The sequence below is a fragment of the Medicago sativa genome, chromosome 4, assembly GCF_051527215.1.
Source record: "Medicago sativa cultivar Bolivia chromosome 4, Bolivia_mono, whole genome shotgun sequence".
NCBI lineage: Eukaryota > Viridiplantae > Streptophyta > Magnoliopsida > Fabales > Fabaceae > Medicago > Medicago sativa.
This window is the reverse complement of record NC_140752.1, coordinates 6,782,193-6,795,178: the sequence shown is the minus strand read 5'-3', so window position 1 is coordinate 6,795,178 and position 12,986 is coordinate 6,782,193. Positions and strand designations below refer to the sequence as shown.

Genomic DNA, 12,986 nt, shown 5'->3' with positions numbered 1-12,986 from the left:
TGATATATAGGTGAAGATGATGTTGGTACTAATTGATTGTCATGCGCCAATTCAGTCAAAGCATTGCTATATCCAGGCTCTTCCTCTTCATTACACAATGTTAATAAATTAATAGATAATTCAGTTAACTATAAACTTTCGGAAAAATAAAAACATCAAAATTATAACTACTTTAATTTGTGCATGGTTACAAATTGTCATATTATATCAACATCATCGGTAGCCTTATTAATAGTGTAACTTCTGCATTTGTTGATCAAATGACCTTCAACAACCTCGACTTTGAAAAGCATCTATTTGTCCACAAAAATAATTAAGATATGCTAGGTAAGCATCGTTTATATTCGACTGCAAATAAAGCAAGTTTAAGTTACTCAAGCTGCTAATTTAGTTCCTCTATTTATGTTTAGCTAAGTAGATTCATCTTTACCCTTTCTTGCTCATCAAAAGCTATATTCCCAAACATTTCTACCTTAATGTTCAGGGATAATCTGATCAAATAACACGAAAGTTGTAGATCTAAATTCATCCATCACAACGACTTGTACCTTGAACCTAAGTATAATAAAAATCAATTATTAAACATATACAGTAGTATGATAAATAATTCAAATAATTATCATGTATGAAGCTACTTAAAAATAATAATATCATGTATGAAGATAATAGGTATAAATCTGACCTTGAAATTGCATTGCATTTTATTTTGCATCTTCGGCAAACTAATTTTCCTTCAACAACCGGAAGAGTGGAGGCACATTTAGTACATACAACATAGTACCAATCTACATCAGTTTCTATCTCAATAATTCTTGCTGCCACAGTACAAAAGAATTCCTGAAAAAAATAACATTCGTTGAGTATAATTGATAGATACAATACATGAATTATAGTAGAGGCCTATCACTGATTATCTAGAAACTAAAGAATTACGGTTATTATATTTTACCTTAGTGGATTCTATCAAATATTGTCTTCATTCTTTTTGTGTTCAATAATTCATCAAAAATGACATTGTGATAGTACCAGACATTTGACTCACACCTTGTGTTGATGAAGCTTGACCCTCAACCACCATGTAACTTATAAAAAACTAAAGCATATCTTCATACTTTGCTTAAAATCCTTAACTTCCGGTAAATCGTCATTCAAAATAAGCTTGTGCCATAATATGCATTAGACACTTTCATAACATCTGCATCATTTAAAATCAAAATTAACACTAAAAAGGTTAACCTATAGTTATGAGGTGTGAGCCTATATAATGCATTGCTGAATCTGGCCATAAATTTTTAGACCACATAAGTTGAGCCTTCTTCAATCATCTTTTGAATAGTTGGCACCAGAGCATTAAAAAGATCAACTTTCTTTTAACAATTTTCTTTTATAATATGCATTATGATATTGAACCTGGAAAGTATGATAATAAAACACTTACAAAATAAATGTTGCAGAGAAATCTAATTATTGAAGGTAATCCCAACATTAAATTTTGATAATGAAGCAGAGGTTGTATTGAATCCAACCTCATGACCCATAGATATATATTTGCTTCTGACAACAATGGAAAGCTCCAATTGAGGGGATGTATTCAGGCCAATACTGGAATCCATTAACCCATGAGGATGAAGATATTGCAGATCCAGCTGACATAATATACCAAAATCAGATGTGTCGTAAGAATGCCAAAGTTAATACATTGTATATATCATGCTAATCATATGAAAAGGATCCTTCACAGGAAGCTGAACCTCGTCAATATTATAGGTTTTAGAAGGGTAAAAAATTGTCAAATACAGGCAGCCACACTCCACGTCTTGAATGGATATTTCACTCAGCTACTGCCCAAGTAAAATCATTTCATCGATGTTACTGTTAGTAATTATTACCAGTAACTTTAACCACAAAGAGACAATATGTCTACCACATATTACACACAGAATTCACATATTTTAAATTTAATTTAATCATATCATAGATTTTGATTATCAACTTGCAATTTGTAACTATATGCTAGTAACCTATCATAGTCAAGGGAATCAACTATCAACGATAATATGCAAACAACAATTTTCAACATAACTAAGGGAATGTCGTCCCTTTTATTGACTAAAGAGCTTATTTGAAAAGCTATATCATCATTGATGGTATGGATTAAATTCCAGGATAGTCCTGCGTTTATGAAATCCACAAAGATAGATAATTAAAGGTAAGGCAGCACTTGAAATATTTTCCAGAGCAAATACAAACACTTCATCCTTAAATTTAGTCTTAAGAAACCAGATATAATTTTCATGAAGTTTGAAATTCTGAAAAATTACTAATCAAAAGATTAAGAGAAGTAGCAGTACCTATATTATCGTATACATACAATAGATTTTGTATCGACTTTCACATCCACCATAACATCTGTTACATTTGAGGCAAAATGTTTAATTTCCTACTTGCAAGAAATGACCCTTAAAAGAAATTACCACCATGTAACACACAAAATCATGCCAAAACAAATTTAGTATCAAATATGTATTTCTGTGAAAAATTCATCATTGATGACCAAAACAAAGTATAACAACTAACAAATTTTAACACACCGAATAGGAAAACTAAAGTTATCAAGAGAACCGAGAAAAAATGAAAAATCAAGAGAGCAAAAGCAAAAATTCAAACAGGGTCTTGCTCTCGGAGCTGAAACAGGGAAACAAACTAAACCTCTACCTCAGAGGCGGTTACTGGTGGAGAGTGTTATGATCATGTTCTCACCTAATCATTGTGATTTGTAAAGTCTTCAAACTAATTAAAAGTCTTAACAATCACAGAGTTAGCAACATTGCGATGGGCCTCTGCAGCAATCCCCACAACAAAGGTCATGAAATGTAAAATGATGAACTTTCAAAAATGTAAAAGAAAGCAAAAAGAAACAAAATAATCATGAAATGGATTTTGAAAACCATATTTTCAAATGTAACTTAACTCAAGCAATCTTATATCCCTCTTCAAATGGCATCCCTCTTCGAGTGTTTCTATCCAAATACATAGCTTTATCCATGGTTTCAAAATCGCTTAATAATTTTCCTTGATTAGATGGAACCCCACCATTCTTTTTACAACTTTGTTATTCTCGACAACATCATTGTTTTAACCATTAAAGCAAAATACAAAAAATCAAGCAATTTAACATTAACTGAAATGAAACAGAAACATAATCAAACCCAAAAACTTTATTCTGAAATTTAAAAAATAGAATACAACTAAAAATAAAACAAATGAATTACTCTTAATTAAAAAAACAGGTTGTTAGATTAGATAGAGTACCGGAGAGAAAAATTCAATGTGTTGCCACAGATTGAAACCACCGTATGGAGATGCCGATAATTTTGAGATTTGTAGTTAAGTTGGGATTTTCTTCAGGCACCGTTCACTGTCACAGTTCTCAAAGTAGTTTCCGGTGAGGTGCCGAAAGTTGAAGCGATGAGGGTGAAGAAGAGGAGAAGAAATGAAGTTTGTGTGGAGAGAGGATGGAAATTTGTGTGAATCATGTATGTTACCAAACAGAAATATCTTTTCCCAAAACCGTGTGATGCAGTAGATCAAGCCATCAAAGGAAATGTTTTCGGAAATTATAAAAGAGTCTTTGCAAGTAATAAGTGATAATTACTTTTTGAAACAGAGTGATAATCACTGTAGTCTGTAGTGTTGATATAGCCGTATATACATTAAATTAAATTAGGTGTGATGGTTTGACCAAACAAATTAGGTGTGAGGATTTGAAAAAAGCATTTAATGAGGGTAGCATAGCTTGAAGAACACGCCTAATTATATGTTTGAGAGGGAAATCACAAAAGCAATTAGGGTTAAGCAATAGCTTGACCTAATTAGCTTTTAAAGTAAGTATGAATTGTTGTTTTTAGATGTTTGATTATTTTTTTATTAGAAGTTGTTGTTTACTTTTTTCTTTGTACAAGCTTCCATTGTGTAATCTAAGCATAGATTCATGATCAATGCGAAAAATTTAGCAAGATGGTATATTCATTTGTGAGTTTTGAGGTCTGTTTGAGTTTTGGAGTTTTGAGTGAAGTTGGTGTTCTTGGTAATGTTGCCGCTGGTTGCTTGGAGGAAGAAGAATTTGACTTTCTTCTTCTTCCTTTGACCACGTGGGCCCCACTTCTTTTTTGCTTTTTGCTAATTTTTTTTAGACTATCACTTTTTCCACCCTATGGCACTCTCACGCACCCTGTAAAATTTCAAAAAATCCCCATTTGTAGTTCGGATTCCATAATCCGGACGAGTTTGGATGTCATAATCCAGACTATGCTTATGTATAATCAGCAATCATAATCTATCCCATTTCAACAATTTTGAATTTTCCTTTTAAAAACACAAGGATGAGAGTCAGGAAGATTAATATTGTCTTAAAGTGACTATCCATGTTACATACATGTTCAGAGTTAGTGCTGATGCAGTTTGGATTACGTATCCAAACTGCATGAGCACCATAAAAAAAGGGTCTAAACGATGGAATTTTGGATTTTTAGGGGCGGAGTCCCGTAAGAAGTCTCTTCTAAGGGAGTCTTGATCATAAAAACATGAGGATGATAGTTAGGAATATTAATATTTTCCTTAAAATGACTATCCATGTTACAAACATGTTCAGAATTAGTGGTGGTGCAGCTTGGATTACGTAATCCGAACTGCATCAGCACCATGAAAAAAAGATGTCTATGGGGTGTTCGGATTCTATGATCCAAAAAAATCGAATAGCGCGCCCTATTTTTTGAAATTTTCAAATTTTTTCGGATTATAAAATCCGAATTGGTGGAAAAACTCATTTTTTTCACCTGATAACAAAGGAAAACACCGTATCGGATTTTAAAATCCAAAAATCTCAAGGACATTTTTGGAAGAAAAAAATAGGGCGCTTGAGAAATGGATAGGGTGGGAAAAGTAATAGTCTTTTTTTTATTGAAGGGGGTGGGCCTTGGGCTTTGGTTTTTCAGATTTGTTGATGCTATTTGCTCACTCCTTTAATTTTCAGATCTAAACCCCCCTTTGTGACTTTATTTTAATTGTTTTTCAAATAAGTGCTTATTTGAACAAGTGCTTATTTAAGCTCTTGAGTCAAATTTCATGCACTCTATAAGTGTTCTTTTCATAATACTTTATTTAAATAATTCCTTCTTTTTATAACACTTTATTTAAATAATGGCTTATCATTATAAGTTCTTTTTTATTTAAATAAGTGCTTATTTAAGCTCTTGAGTCAAATTTTTGCAGTAACAAAGGTGACCTCTTCAGATCACCTATTTTAAATTGTTGGTTTATTTTTTATAATTCATTATCAATTTATCTAATTGCTTTTTACCTTATGTAATTAAGTGATTTATTTGAACAATAGCTTCTTTAAGCTTATAGAGTCAAATTTTTACACTAACATTAATGATCTTTTCAGATCTTCTATTCTAAATTGTTGGCTTATTTTTATAAGCCATTGTTTATTTAAATTGCTTTTTAGCTTATTCAAATAAGTGATTATTTGAACAATAGCTTATTTAAGCTTATTGAGTCAAATCTTGGCACTAACAAAGATGTTCTTCTTATAGCACCTATTTTTACTATAATTGCTTATTTTCTTTAAGTCCTTTGCTTATTTTATTTTGAGTTTATTCTTACTTTCTATTTAGTAGTTATTCCATGCTCATCTCTTAAGATGTTTATTGTAATAATTTAATTATTCATTCAATGTTCATCTATTTATTTATTCCTTTGCTCCATTCATGCATTGTTTTATTTGTTCATTTATTTATTTATACCAAGTCTTGCATGCATATTTACATACTTGCGTATTTACTGCATTTTCATTCATTTTCATATTCAAAATGCATTCTTTTATCTTCTACCCATTCACTTTTCTTTTCATTTTTGAACTGCCCTGGTTAACTATAAATGATACTTTTATAATAAACATAATGAAAAAGGGTTGATGTGATGTATGAATTTTCACACCCGGATAATTCCTATCCCTAACGTATGACTCGTGATCTTGGGATTATCCTCACTATTAATTTAAGATATTTTTATAATAAAAAGAATGAAAAAGGGTTGATCTGACGTATGGCTTTTCACACCCCGGACGGTTCTTATCTCTGACGTATGGCTTGTGATCTTGGGATCATCCTCATTCTAAAAAAAAAACTTTAAAATCAATCCAACACACTTAAATTCCCTTTTAATGAATGGATAATGTTTCATCCATTCCTCCGACACATAAAAAGTTTAAGCCTCCTAATGCGAGCACACAAGCTTTTGTTGTATCGGCGGAATGTGATAAAAATGTAATTCGTTAATAACTTGTTTTCTCTAACCGGATATTGGTTTATCCATTCCTCTGATACATATACACATGCCTAAGCCTCCTAATTTGAGCATACAAGCATTGTTGTATCAGAGAAATGCGACATAAGCATTATTAACTAAAAACAACCAACCCGCAAATCTTTTTTTTTTACAAAGAACTATGTAGCTTTGAGTTTCCCATTGCACACAGGAATACGTATGAGCGGGATAGCAACATCTCCTCAAGCACCCTAAATAAATAAAAAAATTCTTGTTTTAATAATGTAGAAATAAGAAACCAGCATATAGGTAGATAACCTTAACCTGTGAAAGTAAGCGAACCTTCCCCCTAAATGGTTCTCATTGAGTACAACGGATACGAGGGCTGCTAACACCTTCCTCTCGCATAACCAACTTCCGAACCCATCTCATGGTTCACATAGCATCTTTACCCAAGGTTTTATCGATATTTTCTTTTCCCTCTTTTGGGATAAATAAAGTTCGGTGGCGACTCTATTATCGTTTCGAGTGTTTACACTCATGGCCATTTGTTTTTTTCGCGCCGCGACAAGGTGATATTACTAAGACTGAGTAGTAACTCTGCTATACCTAGGATGTAACTGGTTAGTAATTAAGGAAACAAACGACTCCATGGAATAAACCTAAATAGAACCATTCTCTTAAACCCTTAGTAAGGTAGATGTAGATTAGGGCTGCTCGTTTGTAGAACTACTAAGTAAGTGAGAGAGAGAGTGTGCTATGAGTGTCCTAAGATTTATAGATGGGCTGAACTAATGGAACCTTGACCTTCATTGCCTTGGGAAAAACTGGAATGTCAATTTAAGTTTATGCTTTCAATTACCTTAGAGACGGTAAGACCCCGAACGTAAGGATCACCGTGCGATCAATAGGTGCAACTAGACTTAGGAGGGATAGACCTAGATAACCGAGATTTATAGACCTCACACGTAAGGATCACCGTGTGATCAGCAGGTACAGCTTCCAACCTTCTAGGTTAGTAACGTCCCAACGGCCTCATCACTTGTTTAATCTATCTAAGAAAAATACGCGACATTACTGTTATTTAATATCCAACAATATAAATAGGGGGGATTCGAAGAATCCTAACCACTGCTTACTTTTCTGCAACCAAAAAGAGGTAAACTGCTATGTTGCAAATAGATGAAAATTGCAACATGTATCTTATATTATACCGTCAAACTAAAAATAAGTAATGCGAATTGTTTGTACGAAACGATAATCCCTATGGATACGATACTCTACTTATCTCTTTATTACTTGGTAAACGATTTGGTACACTTGCATAATCTGCACATCATAGACCGCTCTCAAACTTGACACACTTGGACACCTCAGCACCTTCGGCATTTATTTGTTCATTTAATTTATTTATTTATACCAAGTCCTGCATGCATACTTATTTGTGTATTTACTGCATTTTCATTCATTTTCCTCAAATTGCATTCTTTTATCTTCTACCCCTTCACTTTTCTTTTCATTTTTGAACTGTCTGGTTAAACACAAATGATACTTTTATAATAAACATAGTGAAAAAGGCCAAAGGGTTGATGTGACGTATGGATTTTCACACCCGGATAATTCCTATCCCTGGCGTATGACTCGTGATCTTGGGATTATCCTCACTATTAATTTAAGATATTTTTATAATAAAAAGAATGTATAAGGGTTGATCTGACGTATGACTTTTCACACCCCGGATGGTTCTTATCCCTGACGTATGGCTCGTACCAACTAAAAATGCTCAAAAACTTCATTTTTCTCTTCTTGTTTGGCTTTCCATCCATGTTTTTGCTTCAGGTGACTTGTTCATCTTTTATTTTGAAACTGAAAAAATAAACAAAAAGGATTGAAGTAAAATAACTCTAAAATACAATGAAAACTAGCAAAACCTTATTGAATTAAAACACTAAAAACCAATAAAACTACGACTTATCAATTCCAGCACTAGTGTCCTACTAGTTTTGAAAATGTGTCCATACGCAAATTTATAATTAAGGCTTGTCTAAATGAACCCTCCAAAAAAAGTTTTTTTTTTTTACTAAAGTTTTAAAGTTGGACCTTCCTCTTTTTTAATAATAGAAATAATAATAGTAAAAAACGGAAGAAAAAAAAATTCTAATGCTTTATTAAAATTTACTAAAAATAATAAAAGAAAAATCTATCTTTGAACTTGTTTTATTAGATTCACACAACAAATTATAAATGAACAGATTTTTTTTTGACAAAAATTATAAATGAACAGATAAAAATATTAATTTTCCCCTAAAAAATAAAATATTAATTTTTTTTAATGCAAACATATGGTAAACGTGGACCATTCCTTAAAAAAAAAAAAAAAAAAAAAAAAAAGGTAAACGTGGACCGCAACAACAATGTCGACAGTTGTGTTACAATTACATTTAGAAGGAAAAAAAAATCTAATGCTTTATTAAAATTTACTAAAATGATAAAAAAAAAAATCCATCTTTGAACTTTTTTTAGTATCCAATTCACACAACAAATTATAAATGAACAGATGAAAATATTAATTTTATAATTGCAAACATATGGTAAACGTGGACCACAACAACAATATCGACAGTTGTGTTGCATCAATTACATTTACAGTTCTTACTTCTTTCCTGTATACTTACAGATACATCTACCAAGAAATATATACATCCCATGCAAAATGATGAAATTAAAGTCATGCCTATACATGGTTTGCATACAGTACTACGTAGCATGCATGCATTTAACAGGGTGTAAATGAAAAGCTAGAGAAAAGAAAGGAATGATATCACTGCTCTCTACAGAAGGTGAAAACTATGTTACATATATATGCGTTGGTTATCATTATCTGCTGGTGGTATACTTGGAAATTAATTTTACAGGTCAAACAACACTATCACACCTGCACAAATCACCTCCTATGTTAAATATGAGTAAATATCAGTTTTGAAAGAAACGTCGTGCTATCAATACGTAGTTACTGTTTTGACTATGAGTAAATATCAGGTTAAATTTACAGATCTTAAGATTAATGCACGGGTGAATCCAATGCTGCAACGCAACCCACAAACTTCGTGCTATCAATACGTAGTTACTTTTTTGAAAGAAACAAACACTGTAAAATTAGTTTTGGCCGACTTCAATTTGTACGAAAACAATTAATCATATATCAAACTATTTCATTATTCAAATAAGAGCTAATGAATGTTCTACCTTCCCCCGTGTAGCCATGGCGATGGGGTGAGGTGAGGACGGGTTTTACCTTCCCCGTCCCCATACCTTATTCTCATGTACTTATCTGTTACCCTACCCATACCCAGCGGGGATGAGAAACCGAATCTCATCCCCTTCCCCGACGGGTTCGGGTATACCCGGCTCATCCCTATCCTCGCAATGGATAAAAAAAATTAATAAAATTAAAGGTACTTTTCAGCCCCGAGCGTAATGTTGTAATGCATTATCTATCAAAGAGGTGACGACGATCGATGACTATGGTGATTGAGAAGAGAGAGGTCAAAAGTGTGAGATATGGAAGAAGAAAAAAGAGTAATATTATAAGTGAGTGTCATCTGAAAGACTGAAACTCTGACTGCATGAGTACGTGAAATGTTTTAGGGTTTGTGTTTCAATTTTATTTTTTTTTTGACCAAGGTTTGTGTTTCAATTTATACAAAAGGGGTAGTAAATTGATTTTCTACATACGGGACGGGTTTGTGTATGGGTTCGGTGTGAGTACCTATATCCCCGTACCCGTTTCATACCCGTGTTTTGAATTTGGGGATAACCCAAACTCATACCCAAACCCAATCAAAGCGGAGAAAATTAGTCAAATTAAGTTTGGTTCGGGAGGGTACCCACGGACATGGAATTTGTTGCCAGACCTATTTACGTGACCCTATAAACAAAAGAAAATGCTAACAATCCCTAAAAAAGAAAAATCGTAGCAAATATTTTAATGACAACTGTTAAAGAATTACATATACAATAAATATGTTTGGAATAATGTTCTAAAAGTCTAAAAGAAATATCTTCTCTATATATAAAATTTTTATTTTTTTAACTCTTTCACAATTATTCTAACATGACTCGTAGTTTAAACATCTTGATCATTTAATCCCAATTCTCAATACTCAACCAATTGATAGAGTATATTCTAAAATTTTAACCGAATCAATAACATCGGTCGGTGTCTCAATTTCATACATAGCCATTTTCCAAAATAGAAGCGTCTAAACACAATTGATAGTCTGACTTTTCCTTTTTAAAAAATGTCTTATTAACTAATGTTTTAAGGACACTCTTTAAATAACGTCAAAAAAAGGACACTCTTTAAATAATCAATTTCTTTAAGGGTCATGCTAACAGGTGTCCCGGGGCACTGGTTAAGAATGCCAAAAAAGAAAATTATTACTATAAAAGGAATCATTTTTTAGTTTTTTAGTATTAATTACACAATTTTCAATGCAATAACTACTAGTATATAATTTCCGTTTTTAGCATCATTGTCCGGTGGCATCGGTTAGCATTTCCCTTTCTTTAATTAAGAAAATGTTTATTGAAGAAGTTAAATAATCAATTTTCAAAGCATTGAATTCATCAATTTCTATAAATTACTATTTAAGGTTGATAATGAGTGTCCTTAGGACACGCGTTAGAATTTTCCTTTATAAAAAGTAATGCTAACATGTTAAGAAACCTAAAAGAAAAAATATTCTGTTAAATTTTGTGCATTCAATTCATTAAAAATTAAATCTAACACACACGTATTCAAATAAACTATTTTTATACTCCCCAATGTGTGTGTGTGTGTGTGTATATCTTTGTTTGTTCTTGTAAAATTTTAGAAGAATATGCATTGAAGCATCCCTGAAGGATCACAAACAATCAAATTTTTATCTTATTTATTGAGGTTTAAGACATATATATAGTTTTTTAAGAACTAAATATTTAATATCAAACATCCTCGAAGGATAGCAAAAATTATGATCTTCTTTGGTGTTGATAGATTTATGGTTGAAAATAAGATCTATTTTATCTTTGTATCATTTAAAGAAAAAATGTATTGAAGAGTTACAAGTTGAGAATGTAATTTAGTTCTCGAAGAATTAATTTTTTTTTTTTAAGGATCGCTCAAATAAAGAATTTTTTATCATTATTATGAAGATTTGGAATATGGTTCGTGAAGAACTAAATTTTAATATCAAATCATCCTTGAAGGATTGCAAAATTGTGATTTTATGCCTTTTGAATATGCTCTTGAAGTAGCAAAATTGAGAAAATAATGTCAAGAATATTTTGACAGATAAATCACATTTGTGATTGAACGTAAGAGTATAATCATTGATTGAAATGATGAAGTCTCACATGATAAATTAAACTTTTTTCTAGATTGAATCACCCATACTATTTGTATCATATAATTTGTGCTTCACATATATATTTTTGTTTTTGGTAGGTAAATTGCTCTATATAATTGCTTTTTTAATGAAATAGTGGGTATTGTGTTTATGAATTTGATATTATTCATACTTTTGAAATGCTTAATATTTACGAACTATATTGTTTTGAAATGGGAATCTTGTTAGTTTACAGAATAACTATAAATAATATTTGTTTTATGGATTCCTTCTAAAAAGTATGCATAAACTATTTCGAGGTTTCAAGCAAGTATTGCTCCGAGAACTTGGATTCACTAAAGAGCACAATAATTTTATGTATATTTTGTTGGATATTGTTTGTAAATGAAAGATTTCTTATGCAAAACACTATAAAAATATTTAGATGAGTGATACAAAGAAACTAATTTTATTATTATATTTAATGGTAAAAAATAAATAAATAATATTGAAGGCTCCAGAAGAGCAAATATATTGTTATATGGAGTAATAAAATTACGCACTAAGAATGCATTATATTCTTCCAGGTCACATAGAAATTTATTATGTTTCAAGAATATCATTCTAAATTGATATCATATTGAAGAAAAAAAAATGTTAAATATTGAAGGTGAGAAAAACACAAGAAGGGGGGTTGAATTGTGTTTTGAAAAATTCTTTGTTTCTCCTAAAAACTGAACACACTGATCAGAAGCTAAGTGATACAGCTTCTGAAGTGATAAACAGAATCTGAACGCAGCGGAATAAAACAGAGAGAGAGAGAAGAAGAAAGACAAAAAGCAATTATACTGGTTCCTTCCACAATCCAGAAGTAGTCCAGTCCCCCTTGCACTTCCAAGGAGATTTCACTAGAATGTAATATCTGATTACAATTGCTCAAGCACACAGCAAGAGACTTCCTTTGCTCAAGCACACTTTGCAAGAGTCTTCCTATGCTCAAGAACACAATCAAGAGACTTCTATGCTCAAGCACAACTGCATGAGACTTCTAAACAAACAAGATTACAAAGAATAATGTTTGAGGTTGAACACTTGATATACAATCAGAGGTGCTCACAATACAATCAGATACAGACTCTAAAACTTAAGAATTTCTAAGACTAGAACTTGAGAAACAGAAATTCTAAGTGAATGCAGAACAATTTCAGCAGAGGTTTGGCACTTGTAAAAATAGTTGAGAGTCTTTCGTTCAGCATTGCCAAAATTCTAAGTCTCCACTCCTTTATA

At 31.8% G+C, this 12,986-nt stretch overlaps 1 long non-coding RNA gene across 10 annotated transcripts; it reads right to left on the bottom strand.

Moving 5' to 3' along the window:
• Nucleotides 1-136: 136 nt before the first annotated feature.
• LOC146925850 (uncharacterized) lies at nucleotides 137-3,787 on the bottom strand. 10 transcript variants are annotated; one of them, XR_015033957.1, is made up of 7 exons: nucleotides 3,313-3,785; nucleotides 2,352-2,409; nucleotides 1,752-1,841; nucleotides 1,527-1,646; nucleotides 950-1,195; nucleotides 683-837; nucleotides 137-555 (listed from the first exon to the last, which is right to left on the bottom strand). It is a non-coding gene; the product is annotated as an uncharacterized LOC146925850 (long non-coding RNA). The 10 variants fall into 10 exon arrangements; XR_015033958.1 differs by lacking the exon at nucleotides 1,752-1,841 and having other exon boundaries at nucleotides 1,439-1,646; nucleotides 2,761-3,787; XR_015033953.1 differs by having other exon boundaries at nucleotides 1,439-1,841; nucleotides 3,313-3,787.
• Between the last annotated feature and the right edge of the window lie 9,199 nt (nucleotides 3,788-12,986).